This window comes from Calidris pugnax, unplaced genomic scaffold (genome assembly GCF_001431845.1).
Source record: "Calidris pugnax isolate Ruff unplaced genomic scaffold, ASM143184v1 scaffold326, whole genome shotgun sequence".
In the NCBI taxonomy this organism is placed as follows: Eukaryota; Metazoa; Chordata; class Aves; order Charadriiformes; family Scolopacidae; genus Calidris; species Calidris pugnax.
In genome coordinates this window covers 825,770-842,158 of record NW_015091265.1, presented here as the reverse complement: position 1 = coordinate 842,158, position 16,389 = coordinate 825,770, and the positions used below count along the sequence as shown (strand labels likewise).

Genomic DNA, 16,389 nt, shown 5'->3' with positions numbered 1-16,389 from the left:
GTGACTGACTTGAAAATCTGCGAAGCATATTTATTTCTAGAGAAGAAAAAATACCAGAGTTTCTTAAAAGGTGTTTTGTCACAGCAGATTTATCCTGTGGCAAAGCCTCCTCAAGTTTTCCCCATGATTTTATGTGACATTTTAGGGCTTCTTGCATTTGAAAGTGCGCCTTAATATGAAAGAGAAGGGAATTTTGAATGTATTGCTCTTGATAGCCCTTGGCTTACGAACTCTAGAAAACGTTCGGCTGCTCTGTAAAAAGGCATTTCTGTACTAGTTAATTGGGATTGCACAAATTGCCAGAGTAAAATGTAGTGACATAATTATTGAATGGCTAAACTTGATGTTCTGATTTTTAGGTCTTCGGTGTGTTTACAGTATTTTAGAGCAACTTTGCCAGAATCTCACTATGACTTTATTCCAAGCGTGTGCGCAGAGCCAATCAGTGTAGACGAGCTCCATTCTCCAAAGGGGCTGTGAGATCTCACGAGGAACCAGCAAGGAGCCCTCTGGAGAATCGCTAGTGAGGGAGTGAGTCAATTTGACATGAGGAGGTCCAGACACAGAACAGGAGGAGGACCTGGAGGGGGGATTAAGCTGGTGTTTCTGATTTAACTAACTAGCACAAGTTTTATGAGTTGCCTTTGGTTGTCCCAACCTGATTCAGCTGAAGTACTGAAACATAATGATTTCCTCTACAGGTCAGTGAAAATGACATTTTTAAATACTGCTTTGGAATACAAAGATGAGGCGATAACTCTGAACTCTCTTCTTTGTGTGTGCACATAACAAATAAGCCGAGGCACTGAGTCTTCTTTTACCAGTGCTTTCCTTGCATATTTAGCAGTGCTCGCTCTCTGCATCTATTTACCTTTGTTTTGAGATCTTAATCTTAACTTATCTGAAACTATCTTAAGGCAAGTCATCCATGTCGGCTTTGCTGTGTGCAGACAGATGTCTCATCACGCCGTTGAGTGACGTAGCAAACCATTTTTTTTTAAAGCCATCTAGTGTCAGCCAGATGATACCAGGCTTTCTGGCACAACTAACATTACTCAAATTGAACCTGCGCTTTTGGGTCTGTGCACAACAGAATAAATCCCTTGAGCTCGCTGGTTCTGGTTTTAAAATTATATTCTCACTTTCTGTACTGGCATTTAGTATCTTGTATAAAAATATGTATTGGGTTTGCATGGCAAGGTTTTAGGAGCAGGGGTGCTACAGGAGGGTCTTCTGTGAGAAGCTGCCAGAAGTAGCAGTCCCCCAAGACATACCCGCTGCTGGCCAAGGCCGAGCCCATCAGCGGTGGTGGTAGCACCTCTGGGATAACAGAGTAAAGAAGGGAAGAAGAACCTGCTGGGGAACTGCAGACAGTAGACAGGAGGGAAAATGTGTGAGAGGAACAACCCTAGAGACACCAAGGTCAGTGAAGAAGGAGGGGAGGAGGTGCTCCAGACACTGGAGCGTAGGTTCCTGTGCAGTCCTTGGTGAAGACCATGGTGAGGCAGACTGTCCCCTGCAGCCCATGGAGAACACCACATTAGAGCAGGTGGATGCCCAAAGGAGACTGTGACCCCACGGAGAGCCTGTGCTGGAGAAGGCTCCTGGCAAGACCTGGGGAGAGAGGAGCCCACGCTGGAGCAGGTTTGCTGGCAGGACTTGTGGCCCTGTGGAGGACCCACACAAGAACAATCTATTCCTGAAGGACTGTACCCTGTGCAAGGGATCCACACTGGAGCAGTTTGTGAAGACATGCAGTCCGTGGGAGACACCAAGGTCAGTGAAGAAGGAGGGGAGGAGGTGCTCCAGACACTGGAGCGTAGGTTCCTGTGCAGTCCTTGGTGAAGACCATGGTGAGGCAGACTGTCCCCTGCAGCCCATGGAGAACACCACATTAGAGCAGGTGGATGCCCAAAGGAGACTGTGACCCCACGGAGAGCCTGTGCTGGAGAAGGCTCCTGGCAAGACCTGGGGAGAGAGGAGCCCACGCTGGAGCAGGTTTGCTGGCAGGACTTGTGGCCCTGTGGAGGACCCACACAAGAACAATCTATTCCTGAAGGACTGTACCCTGTGCAAGGGATCCACACTGGAGCAGTTTGTGAAGACATGCAGTCCGTGGGTTGGAGAAGTTCATGAAGGACTGTCTCCCATGGGAGCAGGGGAAAAGCATGTAGAGGAAGGAGAGGCAGAGACAAGATGTGATGAACAGACCACAACCCCGATTCTCCATCCCCCTGCGCTGCTTGGGGGGAAGAGACAGAAATTGGGAATGAAATTGAGCTGGGGAAGAAGGGAGGGGTGGGGGAAGTGTTCTAAGATTTAGTTTTTATTTCTCTTTGCCCCACTATGATTTGATTTGCAATAAATTAAATTAATTGATTAAATTAATTCCCCCAAGTCAAGTCTGTTTTCCCCATGAGGGATCTCCATGCCCTTATCTCAACCCAGGGCGTTTCGTTGTTTCCTCTCCCCTGCTCAGCTGAGGAGGGGGAGTGAGTGATAGAGCAGCTTTGGTGGGCACCTGGTGTTCAGCCAGGGTAAATCCACCACAATATGGTTAAAAAAAAAGACGCTCCAGCCCCCAGTCAAAGCAGGCATCGCTTTCTGTAAAACTGCATTGACTTGTGTCAGGATTTGGTCCACTTATTTATAGGTGTATCTCAAAATGTTGCACTATTATCTACAAGACTATGAAACTGTTTTGTTTCCTCAGTTGTTTTTCACTGTTGAGAAATTGGTACATTCATTGGATTGTAGAGACCCCTTTTGCAGGAAAATACGGGTTTATTTTCTTTTTATTTCCTGTTAAGAAAACCCTGAAGAGAATTCTAATTCATGTCCATGAAGTAGGAAGACATGCTTGTTTTTCACCTACCATCCTCCTCCTCATTCCTTCCCATAAATTATTGCATAATATAATGGTTAGATTTGAACCGCTCTGTGTCACAAATGTTAATTTTAAGATCTGATACAGAAATATGTTGTTTCTTACAGTCCACATAATTTTGTCTCTTTTCAGAGGTAATTTCACAGGTAAATTTGTGTTGTGCTTCTCTTTTAATGTGAGGACAAAGCCATTAGTTTCAGAGAAAAAACAACATTTCCTCCCCAAAATTTCAACACTTCTCCTTCGAGTGGAGATTTAATTTTCTCAGAATTTAGAAGTAAAATGGTTAATTAGTTTGAGTTAAGCGTAAGCCTCTGACAGTGTAAGGAACCACCATCTCCCCTGAAGGCAGTTTAGCTCCTTTTTCATGGTTCCCAGAGGGAGGCAGTGGACATGTTGAAAGAGTGCTTCTTTCCTAAGAACTGTTTTACGCTTCATTTTCATTGAAAACAATAGGAGATAACAGCCTTTCTAATGAGGGGAGGCTTTCCGAGAATGTTCTGTGCGAAAATAGTCTTTATTTGGAATAGAGCACTACAACAATTTATATACACTACATGTAAAACCATGCCAATTTTGTGAAATGGGACAAAACTTTATTTTCTATGTCTTGGAGGAAAGGGAGAGTATGTAAGGATTAAGCAAGTTAAGGGAGATGTCAGTGGTTTAAGAGATAATGTGGAGTGCATAGGATGAGGCAGAGGTCAAAAGACAAAGGGAAGGGAAGTGGCTGGAATGTTCAGGCTGCTTTCCAGCCTTCTGGAGTTAATTTAGTTTTTCCAATATACAGGTAAAACCTGGTTGTAAGATTTTTTTTTTAATATTGATAGATGCACTGTTAAATTACTAGATGCTGTTGTCCATAATAGATATCTCCATGGGTTCACTTCTTTGGGTTCTGAAGTCTGGGGCTTTCTTTATAATTAAAATAAAACCAAGGTCCTTCTGTGCTAAAGTTATGGTATGTGTTATTGCCTCTACTGAAAATTTTTGACCAGTTCAATGGAAATCCCAGGATACTCCAGGTATTCTTTCCTGCTTGTCCCAATGAACAATTGTTAATTCCAACCATTTCTCAGAGTGATGTTGGTAAATATATCTTAGTGTAAAATTTCTTGCAATGCTCCTGATGTATTTGGAATAGAACACTGCTGATTTGAATTTGATTTTTTTTCATTTGCTATAATGGGTTATTTATGCTACCACAGCAAAAGTTGTATTGCAGCTTAAGTTTTAAGCTTCATAATTTGGAGTGAACTCAAGGTGTCAATGGAGAGAGGATATTTTTTATTTTACAAATGATAGCATTTCTTATGCTCATACGCATTTCATGACGTGCAGTTTAGTTATTTAATACATAAAAGTGTAAACCTTGTGCATTTTAGATGTTCCCTCAAAAGTTGTAGAAGCTTTGCTGCTTCTGAATTTAATTTACTTTTAAGAATGAGAAGATACATCCTACTGTGAGTTTAAGTTGCATGCATTGAGAAATGTCCTGTTTCTAAACTTTTGGTTCACTAGTTGTGTGTAAAAACATTATGTTTACCACTGTTGACATACAGATCATTCTTATTCATTGCATAGTTTACGCAGTATGTTTTTACAGCACTCCAGAAAGTTATTAAAGGAGGTTAAGTTGTAGCTTAGTAACATCGGGGAATATTAAATTGACTAACAAATGCTCTGAATTTATAGTTAAAGATCTTCTGACATGAATATTTAACACTGATTGTGCGTAATGCTTTACATCAATAAAGTACTGAACAAACATTTGATCAATAGAGAGCAAATGTTGGATTAAAGCCTCGCAACAACCCACTTCCCCTGCACACTCTTCCTCCCCCTCGGTATTCTTTCTTCTGATGCTTTATTCTCCATGTCAGGATTTGGTCTGATGTTTATAATGCTAAATGATTTAGGTAGCCTTCTATTAAATGTTTGCATTTAGCAGTTCCGATTTAGCTAGTGAGATTTCTCTCTGAGCTAATTACGAGAGAGTATTGTGAGGGCTCGCAGAGGTGTGTGGCCCCATCTGTGCATCTGTGTGTAGCGAGACATTCATCTCCTGCAGAAGAATTCAGTGCAAGCCAGTACTACACTGATGTAAAGCATTTTTATTTTTCTGATACCAGTGTTTGGCTAGATTTGAGGCACTTTGCCTGAATGTATTCTTCTTTAGCCTCATAAAAAGTAAAAGTGAAAGTGAGCGTCTTATTTCTGCGCAATATGCCAAATACTGATTCTGTAACAAGCTCCACTGCTCTGTTAATACGTCTAAGTGACTCATTTCAGACTTGCTTAACACATGCCTGGAAAAACCAAGGACTTATAACTTCCATCTGCTCTCTAATATGATGAAAGATGAATCCTGAAGATGGCAAATTGCGGGAGACATGCAGCTCTTAATAAGAACAGCTGAACAACAAATGCCTTATGAGAGGTGGTGAAAAATGAAGTAATGAGGAGGAAAGGCAGGCAAGCCTCTTGAGGGACCATGGATATCCATGGCTGACTAGAACTGTCACATCCAAACATTGCGCTAAATATGAAATGCACATTATATAACACGAGTCACAGGGAACAGATAATAGTCTTTTTGAATTTTCTACCAAATTAATGCCTTAATATTACAAGCAATTGTGCTAACATGGATTCTTGAGCTTGCACAGAACGTTTTACGTGAGCAGAAATGTTGTGCAGGTTCTCTGTATTAGAATATCTGTTCTGCAGATGAGGTTTTGAAATCTTGTTTTGAAATCTTTGCATTCTAAACATGTTAACTTAGCCACTGAAAACATGTAAACTAGGAATGTATACAAATAAAGCATTTAATTCCCATGTATAGCACTCCAGAAAAAAGCCATACAGGCATACATGAGAGAGGTACCCAGAGAAAAATCGACATTGCGGTGTAATCAAGGAGAATCAAAATTACTCTTGGCTTAATGTGAATCTGCTTTGTACTCTGTCATTGTAGGCCATTTCATCGTCACCCCTCCTTAGCTTAAGTGGACATCTCCGTAGCGCTGTCACAGTAACATCCACAAATGCCAGTTAGCAAGGGTAAGTTAGCAGATTTACGCCAGTTAGCAAGGATACCTATAACAAAACTCAAATACACAAGTCTGTAACCCATCAGAGGCTAATTTACCATGCCAAGAACCTAGTATTCCGCATAATCCACACCAGAAGAGGTGCATGACCTGTCTAGTTTACTGTGACATAGGAAGAGGAAGACAAAGCTTATTATAAGGTGTATGATAAATACTTTGTTCTGAGCCATAGAGAATCTGGAAAACATTTTCTGGTTCTGCTTTCAGATCTGATTTCCATAAATTTACTAAAAACCTGAAATTTTAGCCCATGAAGTATACAATGATCTTAACTATAAAGTAGTTAAGGGAATATAATCCATCAGGTGAATTTTAGTATCTTCTCTGTTTTGAGAGAGAGGGCGAAAAGTATACAGATAGCACATGTGCGATAGTGGAGCATGATGTTACACTTCATAAATCAATTTTACATGAGTAAGATTTGCGGTGAGATTTGTAAAGGCAGACACTTGAATCCCCGTGGAGCATGACCTCATTGACTTTATCACAGATCTACACGGATGTTGTGATCTGCCTGTACAGATCTGACGGTGGGATCAGGGTCTTTGGCCCTAATCTGGCAAACAATTTCATGGTTGAGTAGCACTGTGTGTGTGAATGCTCTCATTAAAGTCACATATGCGTTTGCAGTATCAGGATCATAGGAAACAGTCTGAAGTCGGTGGGTCTGTCTTGTTATTTTTTCCTGAATGGCCATGTGCAAAGAAACCCTCTTCTGATTCCCTCTGTTGTGAAGAAAACCCCCAGATTTCTTTTTATAAAGACAAAACTGTGTTGAAGACATAGGGACAACTCTCAGGTATCACTGCAGAAAGCTTTTTTATTCAATCCTAGCAGTTCATTTATAATATTTTGCTTATTTTCCCACTGTTTTCATGATTTTACATTATTCTGTGTGCAGCAACATGGTGTTCTGAGCCCCGTTGCCAATTCCTTTATTTTTCTTGCTTCATCTGCGTTTTCCCCGTTGTTACATGGAGGATGTGTGGTGGATTGGGGACTCATGGTTCACGGGAATATAGCTCCCACCGCTCCTAAGTCAGATCCAGCTGCTGCCTTGGCTTTCACTCATTGAGATAGTTTACTTTCTGCTAGTTGGATAGTTTAATTTAACATTTCCAGTAACTGCCCTCCTCCCTTGAAAGACAAACAAAATTAAAAATAAACGGTCTCCTACCAACTGTTCTTTCTCACACTGTGTGATGGACATCCCTCGAGTGCCTGTGGGATATTCTGTCCTCCTTGATGCTGGAGAGAAAGAAGTCTTCCTCTCACTGTCTTTGGGAAGCCTTTTCCTCCAGCATTAAGAAAGAAATGATGGATCTGTTGGCCTCTCGAGTTTCTGTATTCCCTTTGTTGGTGGCCTTCCTTGATGGTCGGCAGTGGTGGTCTCTTGGTGCTTGGCTGTTTCTAGTAGCTAGCTTGAATACTGTTAATTCTTGGATAGTTAATGTGATGAATTCTCTGTACTCCCATCAATTTTCAGCCCAGGCTTATCAAAGCTTATCCCTGTTCTCTCAAGTTTGAGGTTTCATCCCATGCCTTTTCAACAGTCAGACACAGAGGGAAAATTGCAATTTCCTTTTCCTCTTAATAGGAAAAAAGGGAGCTCCTTTACATCCCTGCTGTCTTTCCTGATAATTTGCAGAATTTTCCTGGAAGAAAATTGGATTTGTTAATTCTTTTTTGTAGTACCAGAATATGTGGATGGTTTTGTTGAAACTTCTGTTCCCTAAATCACGTTTCTTAAATAGTACAAGGAACTAAGCTTTCATTATTTTTTAAAAATAGCTTTCTTAGTCTGCTTGGTTGCTTAGAAAACATGACCAGAATGAATGACGGAAAATTATTAGTTACAGAAAAGATAAATTTCCCTGGTAAAGTTGACATTGCCTTATATTCAGTTTCCGAAGTACCACAGGAAAATGATATTGAAGAAGTATGCAAGAGGGCAATTTCAAAAGAGGGCCTTAATAGGTTTTTAATGCTTTACTGTGTTACTAGGTGTCTTCTTGTCCCATCATGGTAGTTGTAGAACCTTTGTACTTAGTAAATGTACATTTTTTTAATTACCACTAAAACACAGAAACAAATACAACTTCCAGTTTCCTTACAATATGTGTAAATTAAGGAAGTGTAATCTATAGTTTTTAGTTACCTAAAATTTTCTTAAACTTCAGCTGGTCATCGTTTCCAGCTGAATTGTCCATCCAAGGCCTCTGTTTTAGGCTGAATTCTTTTTTCCCAGTACCTTTCAGTAGAAATGGCTCTCTGAGGGTTTATAGTGGTGTTTCTAGATGGATGAGAGGATAGAACAAAAGAACAAATGACTGAACAGATACTGTTGGTGGAATCATTGTGTTTTGTTGGAAGGGATGAGGATGAAAGGAAGGGATGAGGTAGCTTAGTCACCATGGCCAAAGTAATCTTTGATGCTACGATGCTTCTGCATTCTGGAAGCATTATTAGAGGCTGTACCTATACACTGTATTTGTAGATACTGTCCTTGCATGAAGCGTGCTTCTCCCATACCACCATCTTGTGCTACAAAGTGAAGTTGGAGGGTTGTGCAGCCCAGTCCATCTGTGGAGCAAGAGTCCCACAGAAGAAACCTTCATGCATGATCATGTATTTACCAAGTCATTCACCCTGCTTACAGGCAGTTTTTAAAGGAAGAGCAGGAATTTGACAGCCCCAGCAGTTATTTGAGGTGAATGGTGGTCACCACCAACTTCCCATGAAGCTCAATCCTGAGTAGAAGTGTTTGTCTAGTGAAGTTCTGCTGGGAATGCCTGGCTTCTGGAGCTCTACCGAGAGAAACTGCAGTCTGAGCACTGAACTGCAGAGCTGCGAAAAAATGCCACTTCTGGGAAGAAAAAGGAAGGTTAAGCAGCTACGAACTTCATTTTAAGAAAAGAGGCTGCGATAGCAGTTAAATATCTCTACAAATAAAATGGTAGCAGAGCTGAGTTTTTCTAGAAGATTTTTAAAAATTAAATAGCTTTGTTTAGCTCTGTTGTATTTAAATCCCACATTAGGCACACAAATTGTTTTGACAACAAAAACACGTCCTTCCAGAAGACCTCCTTCAACTCTACCTCACTCTTCAGAGCATTTGTCAATGACGCTTTGGGTCAGTCTACATTTTGTGTGGATTACACAGCCCTAGCAAACAGTGCATTTACTGTTGAGCTGCCTGTGAGTTAAAAACTTCAAAATAAAAAAGAAAAGATAAATAAAGAGAAAAAATCATCATTTTGATACATTTATTTTGCACTGTCTTCCTAATTTGTCAGCTACCCAAAATGCAAAATAAATCAATCTTAATAAATAAATAAATAAAAAAGTAGTTGAATGGCAGAATGCGTGTAGCAATGCACTTGAGCTACCACAGCTGTTCCATTCTTGTGAGCCACAGGGGATTGATGTTAACGAGGTTCCCGTCTCCTGTTCTCAAGGGATGGGATTTTGTGTAACTCAGGTCCCCACCGGTTCAAAAGCAGTGCTGGCAGAAAGAGCAGAGGATGATTTGTTAATAGCATTAACTGGAAATGGCCCAATTAACATTATTACTATTGAGCCTAGGTTTGAACGATGGTTAAAACCTCTGTTTTTGTTATGTGCCTTAAAAATATGTTAAAAGAGAACGGGAGCTCAGAGCTAATAACTTGGGCTCTTATGATTTTGACACTGTGAATTAAATCTCAACTACATGTGCCTAAAGATTTGCGACAAGTTCTTGCTAATATAGGTAGTCTCATTTTTTCTTGGTGGTTTTGGGGTGGGGTTGTTTTTGTTTGTGGGGGGGTTTTGTCCTTCATTTTTTCGTTTTTCCCTTCCCTTGATTTTTCCCTTCAGCTTTTGTTGAAGTGAGATGAACTCCAGAGGTGCTCCAGCTGTTATAAATCAGCAGCCTGTTTAAGAGGCTGAGGGCATGTGTAAGCATTAGGATACTTATCCTGGTAAATCTCAGGGTTTATTGTTTCAAGCTATGGCTCAGTTGATACATGTGTCTGTAGTGACATCTTTGGTCTTAACAAATAGGCATTTATTTTGATACAGGGGTAATACTGGATTAACCAAAAGGACTCCATAAACTGGTCATGCAAAAGATGTGATGTACCCTGGTTCTGTCAGGAACTTCCTGGTTTAAAAAACTTACAGTAAAACGTAGCAATTCAAATACCTGTTCTCTTCTCTTTTTAGATTACTCACAGTTTTCAGAATTTCAGGTTGAGATCAAAGGAAACATTTCAAGAAATAGATCGTAAAACATTTACATACTGGATTTCCCATTTATTAGTGACTAGAAGCCGTGTCAGGAAATGTGTTCCAACTTTATTAAATGGGGCCTGGCAAATGTTGCAGTTACTGAGAGACTGCCTTGATAATAGCAGAAACTGAATTATTGTTTCTGCATGTGTTGTAAGCAATTACATACAACCACCACCTAAACGTGTATATTACATCTTCCCCTGGAAGAAGAATTCTGTCAGTGAAATTGCCTTTTTAATAGTAATTTCTGTTATGTTTTTGCTGAATAAGCACACCGTGGAGCTACTGAAGCTGCAAAACTAAAATGCATCCGTTTTTGTGTTGCAGATAACTCATCTTGCTTGAGCATTTTAAAACAGATGCAGTTGCGCAGCCGTGGTGCAATTCTCCAGGCTGGGTGCTCGTTCTAATTCCTACGGCTGTGAATCTCTCCATCCTTAAACTTTCTTTTGGATGAGCTCTAACTCTTCCCTTTGGCCAAAAGATTGTTGCCTACAACTGTCTACTCTTTCACAGATGTCAGGCCCTATAGGCAGGGTGGCTTTGCTCTTATGCTAAAAATCTCTATTTTCACTATTGGAAGCACAGCTTTTTTTCTGGTTTACAGTTTGTCTGTTCAGGACTGAACGCTCAATGTTTGGGCTCTGTGTAGGTTCTGGAAAGCCAATTCTTTTGGCTTGCCCAGGAATATCTAGGCAAAAATGATCAGCTTGCATGCTTCTGGCTCAGTATCTTCCTTACTAGAGCTTTCCAGATATTGAGGGCACTTTGCTTTCCATGGGAGTTCTCTACCCACCCAGAAGATATGTTCTCTTCCTACCATAGAGCTAATGTTCTTCTTCAACTGTTCCCATGCTCACACCGCATGGCTCTGCTATGGGAGCATACCTGTGGTTCTCCTGTGTCACATTTGTTGCATCTCTGAGTCTTTCTTTACTTTATCCTCAGATTTCTTATCCTAATTTTATTGTCTGTTATTTTTTGAGGCCCCGGTGGTGACATTTGATTCCTCTGGTTGTCTTCAGCAGAAATTCAGGTGCCCCAAGAGACAAAACACTGTTGGAATTGTTTCTTATAACGTGTGGCTTCGATGCAAGATATAAAGGCTTAGCAAACGTGTACTGGTGCTGTTCAAATGATATGTTACATATGGTTGGAAGTTGTGCTGCAATACTTGTTATCTTTGTAAAATTAATATAATTAACAGAACAAATTATTACACTGGTGTGAAGTTGAGTGAGGTACAAAGGAAAAATAGTTACTGGGCAATGATTTAAAAGTACGGTTTGTGATTTGTCTTGTTTTCGTGTCACCATCATGTAGTAAATGAAAGTGACTGACTTGAAAATCTGCGAAGCATATTTATTTCTAGAGAAGAAAAAATACCAGAGTTTCTTAAAAGGTGTTTTGTCACAGCAGATTTATCCTGTGGCAAAGCCTCCTCAAGTTTTCCCCATGATTTTATGTGACATTTTAGGGCTTCTTGCATTTGAAAGTGCGCCTTAATATGAAAGAGAAGGGAATTTTGAATGTATTGCTCTTGATAGCCCTTGGCTTACGAACTCTAGAAAACGTTCGGCTGCTCTGTAAAAAGGCATTTCTGTACTAGTTAATTGGGATTGCACAAATTGCCAGAGTAAAATGTAGTGACATAATTATTGAATGGCTAAACTTGATGTTCTGATTTTTAGGTCTTCGGTGTGTTTACAGTATTTTAGAGCAACTTTGCCAGAATCTCACTATGACTTTATTCCAAGCGTGTGCGCAGAGCCAATCAGTGTAGACGAGCTCCATTCTCCAAAGGGGCTGTGAGATCTCACGAGGAACCAGCAAGGAGCCCTCTGGAGAATCGCTAGTGAGGGAGTGAGTCAATTTGACATGAGGAGGTCCAGACACAGAACAGGAGGAGGACCTGGAGGGGGGATTAAGCTGGTGTTTCTGATTTAACTAACTAGCACAAGTTTTATGAGTTGCCTTTGGTTGTCCCAACCTGATTCAGCTGAAGTACTGAAACATAATGATTTCCTCTACAGGTCAGTGAAAATGACATTTTTAAATACTGCTTTGGAATACAAAGATGAGGCGATAACTCTGAACTCTCTTCTTTGTGTGTGCACATAACAAATAAGCCGAGGCACTGAGTCTTCTTTTACCAGTGCTTTCCTTGCATATTTAGCAGTGCTCGCTCTCTGCATCTATTTACCTTTGTTTTGAGATCTTAATCTTAACTTATCTGAAACTATCTTAAGGCAAGTCATCCATGTCGGCTTTGCTGTGTGCAGACAGATGTCTCATCACGCCGTTGAGTGACGTAGCAAACCATTTTTTTTTAAAGCCATCTAGTGTCAGCCAGATGATACCAGGCTTTCTGGCACAACTAACATTACTCAAATTGAACCTGCGCTTTTGGGTCTGTGCACAACAGAATAAATCCCTTGAGCTCGCTGGTTCTGGTTTTAAAATTATATTCTCACTTTCTGTACTGGCATTTAGTATCTTGTATAAAAATATGTATTGGGTTTGCATGGCAAGGTTTTAGGAGCAGGGGTGCTACAGGAGGGTCTTCTGTGAGAAGCTGCCAGAAGTAGCAGTCCCCCAAGACATACCCGCTGCTGGCCAAGGCCGAGCCCATCAGCGGTGGTGGTAGCACCTCTGGGATAACAGAGTAAAGAAGGGAAGAAGAACCTGCTGGGGAACTGCAGACAGTAGACAGGAGGGAAAATGTGTGAGAGGAACAACCCTAGAGACACCAAGGTCAGTGAAGAAGGAGGGGAGGAGGTGCTCCAGACACTGGAGCGTAGGTTCCTGTGCAGTCCTTGGTGAAGACCATGGTGAGGCAGACTGTCCCCTGCAGCCCATGGAGAACACCACATTAGAGCAGGTGGATGCCCAAAGGAGACTGTGACCCCACGGAGAGCCTGTGCTGGAGAAGGCTCCTGGCAAGACCTGGGGAGAGAGGAGCCCACGCTGGAGCAGGTTTGCTGGCAGGACTTGTGGCCCTGTGGAGGACCCACACAAGAACAATCTATTCCTGAAGGACTGTACCCTGTGCAAGGGATCCACACTGGAGCAGTTTGTGAAGACATGCAGTCCGTGGGTTGGAGAAGTTCATGAAGGACTGTCTCCCATGGGAGCAGGGGAAAAGCATGTAGAGGAAGGAGAGGCAGAGACAAGATGTGATGAACAGACCACAACCCCGATTCTCCATCCCCCTGCGCTGCTTGGGGGGAAGAGACAGAAATTGGGAATGAAATTGAGCTGGGGAAGAAGGGAGGGGTGGGGGAAGTGTTCTAAGATTTAGTTTTTATTTCTCTTTGCCCCACTATGATTTGATTTGCAATAAATTAAATTAATTGATTAAATTAATTCCCCCAAGTCAAGTCTGTTTTCCCCATGAGGGATCTCCATGCCCTTATCTCAACCCAGGGCGTTTCGTTGTTTCCTCTCCCCTGCTCAGCTGAGGAGGGGGAGTGAGTGATAGAGCAGCTTTGGTGGGCACCTGGTGTTCAGCCAGGGTAAATCCACCACAATATGGTTAAAAAAAAAGACTGAATTACTGCTCTCTCAAGCATTCTCAAATGCCTGTCTCAAGACTGGCTATCAGCCTTGAAAAATGCGCAAATTTTTCTTGCTAGTCTCCTCCCCTCCTCCTTTTCTCAACTCACTGTCACCATTGTTCTGGTAATCCGCCACTGCTAAGTGATTTTTTTAAATTATTATTATTTTTTATTTTAATTGGTACTTCTTTAGCATTCCCTTTTGGTTCACAACTGCTATAGGCAAAGATGCATCCCTGCGTATTTCTTCCCGAGAAGCCTCCTGGTGCACTACACTTTCCCTCCAAACTCCTTCTAGCAGTACTGACTGTTTCAGAAAACACTGTCAATTCCTGACACACCAAGACCTCTGCTTTAATTTTTAATCCTGACCAGACAGGCATTCAGATTCATTGCCTGTAACTGCACTAGAATCAACATATTGTTGCATATGTTTGATGAACCATAGAATTGGTCCAAGTCTTGTTTCCAGTTACTTGGTTTCTAAATGTACTCTTGCGGGACCTAAGCACCTGAACAGTCAATACTCTTGTTCTGGTTGCTCAGCAGTTTGCAGCTTAATATTATCGAGGGGCTTTTGTATTGCAGCAGCTGCTGAAACCAAACCTTTGCTCATGGAATGGAAGAAATTTAGAAATGGGCTCCCATATCTCGTGTTAAACTGTGGAAAATGCTTTACTTCTTGTTTCCGTGTTAGGTATGGATTAAGTATACAACTGTATTGCATATTCTTATAGCTTGATCTCTTCTGTAGACTCCTTGGTAGCTTTTGAATTAAAAAGCAGCCCCCAGAATAATCAGTTCACCATTATATCCAGAAAGTTATATCTGCCTCTTAAAGTAGCTGACTTTATTTTTTTGTGTTTGAATTCTTCCAGTGTTTTTTTTTTTTCTCTTTTATTTCTAAAGATATGCAATTAGCACACACTGTGTCTCTACAGTACATTTTTTTTTTAGATGTAAAAGAATTGTGTCAAGTAGTTCAGATGCTACATTTTGTACTGAGTTCAGGAACCAAACTTTCATCTACTGTTTAGTATAAACCCCCTTTTTATTTACTAAGTTGTACTGTGTAAGTTCATAGTCTTAAAACAGTGCTCCTAACATGAAATCTAATATGTAAAAAAATTTAAATCCATTGCTTTTCAGCAAAATCTGGCTTCTTGTAGTATGGCAAAATTCTTGGGAATTTCAGGAGGATTAGGGAGGAAACAATTACCTAAGTTGTCAGCATTTGGTTAATTTGCATGCCTGCTCGTTTAATACAGCTATAGTGGGGATTTGGAGAGTCTGCTGCAAGATTGTTTGAGGATTGGGAGGCTTCAGAGAAGACAGCGGTGTAGACTCCCAGACCAATTGATCAAGATCTAAGATAATCTTTTTCAAAGGATGACTACCAGTGTTGTATAGTCTTCTTTAAAAAAACCCCACAACATTGCTGCACCCAAACTTGAATTTTCAAGGTGATTATTGAAAAAGTAATTTTCAGAGGTAGTTCTAGAGAATGCTTTGTTTTGTTACGTTGTTTTTTTGGACCCCCCCCCTTTCACCCCCCAAGATATCATTGACTGCTGCATTGCACCGCAGTGAAATTGGAATTAGGTTTGCAAAATGTGTAAACATATGTATGTAAATATATCTGATGAATGCAGGCGTTACAGTCCGTATGTCTCAAAATGGAGCTGTCTCTAATTTCAATATTTAATTAGTGAAATAATGTGAAGCTTACATCTTTCAGCAGTACTTGTGTTGAAAACGATTACATGTTGCAGAATTTGTATTATATTGCTGCTCCTAACGATCACTGAAGGAGGAGGCATGTATTTGAGCCTGCAACTGTGTGGTTGGTGTGAGCAGGAGCTGCATGAATGTTGACATGCTGGTATGTAAGACTGAAGACTGAAAAATCTCTAGTCTTGTCGAGAACTTGTTGCAATGATTACTGGATCAAAACCACTTCTAGATCAAGGGACCAGTAGCTTAGGCACGCACAAGTATCTGTTAAGTCCCCAGTACTGCACATATATGCTCTATGCCAGTGGGAAGCTGGGATTCCCCGAATCAAAGGGGAGATTTCCTGGAGATAATTAAATTTTTAAGGTAATTAACATTTCAGTTTTCTGCATGCTCACCCATCATTTCCTTTTTTCTCTTTCCGTCTGAGAGCAAGACTAAGCCTGTCAAATCCCTTGCAAATTCTGCTCTGCAGGAGCAAACACTGCAGGTCCTGACCCCTGTTTGTTCTGACTCCCGGGTTTGTCCTCTTCTAACCATATATTTGAACAGAGCTCTTAGGTAAACCCTGCTGTCCTCTTCTCCCTCCCACCCCCTACCAACTGCTGGCCCTGGCAGTCTCCCAACATCCACTTCCTCCAGTCCTGCTCTCATGTAGCACAGTATCTCTAGCGGAAATCCTGTGACCAGCCCGACTTCCTTTTGCTACAGATTTATCTCCCCTTTTTTTTTTTTCCTTCCCCCCCAGCTCTGCCATCTTTGTCACTAAACAGCTTTACACTTGGACATAACCAGAACCCGCTCTTACCATCTCAGTTGGCTC

General features: G+C 41.1%; 1 protein-coding gene across 1 annotated transcript in view; it reads left to right on the top strand.

Moving 5' to 3' along the window:
- Positions 1–16,389, top strand: part of SSBP2 (single-stranded DNA binding protein 2) — a 156,232-nt gene that overhangs the window by 31,641 nt on the left and 108,202 nt on the right. The gene's annotated exons all lie outside the window — the stretch shown is intronic.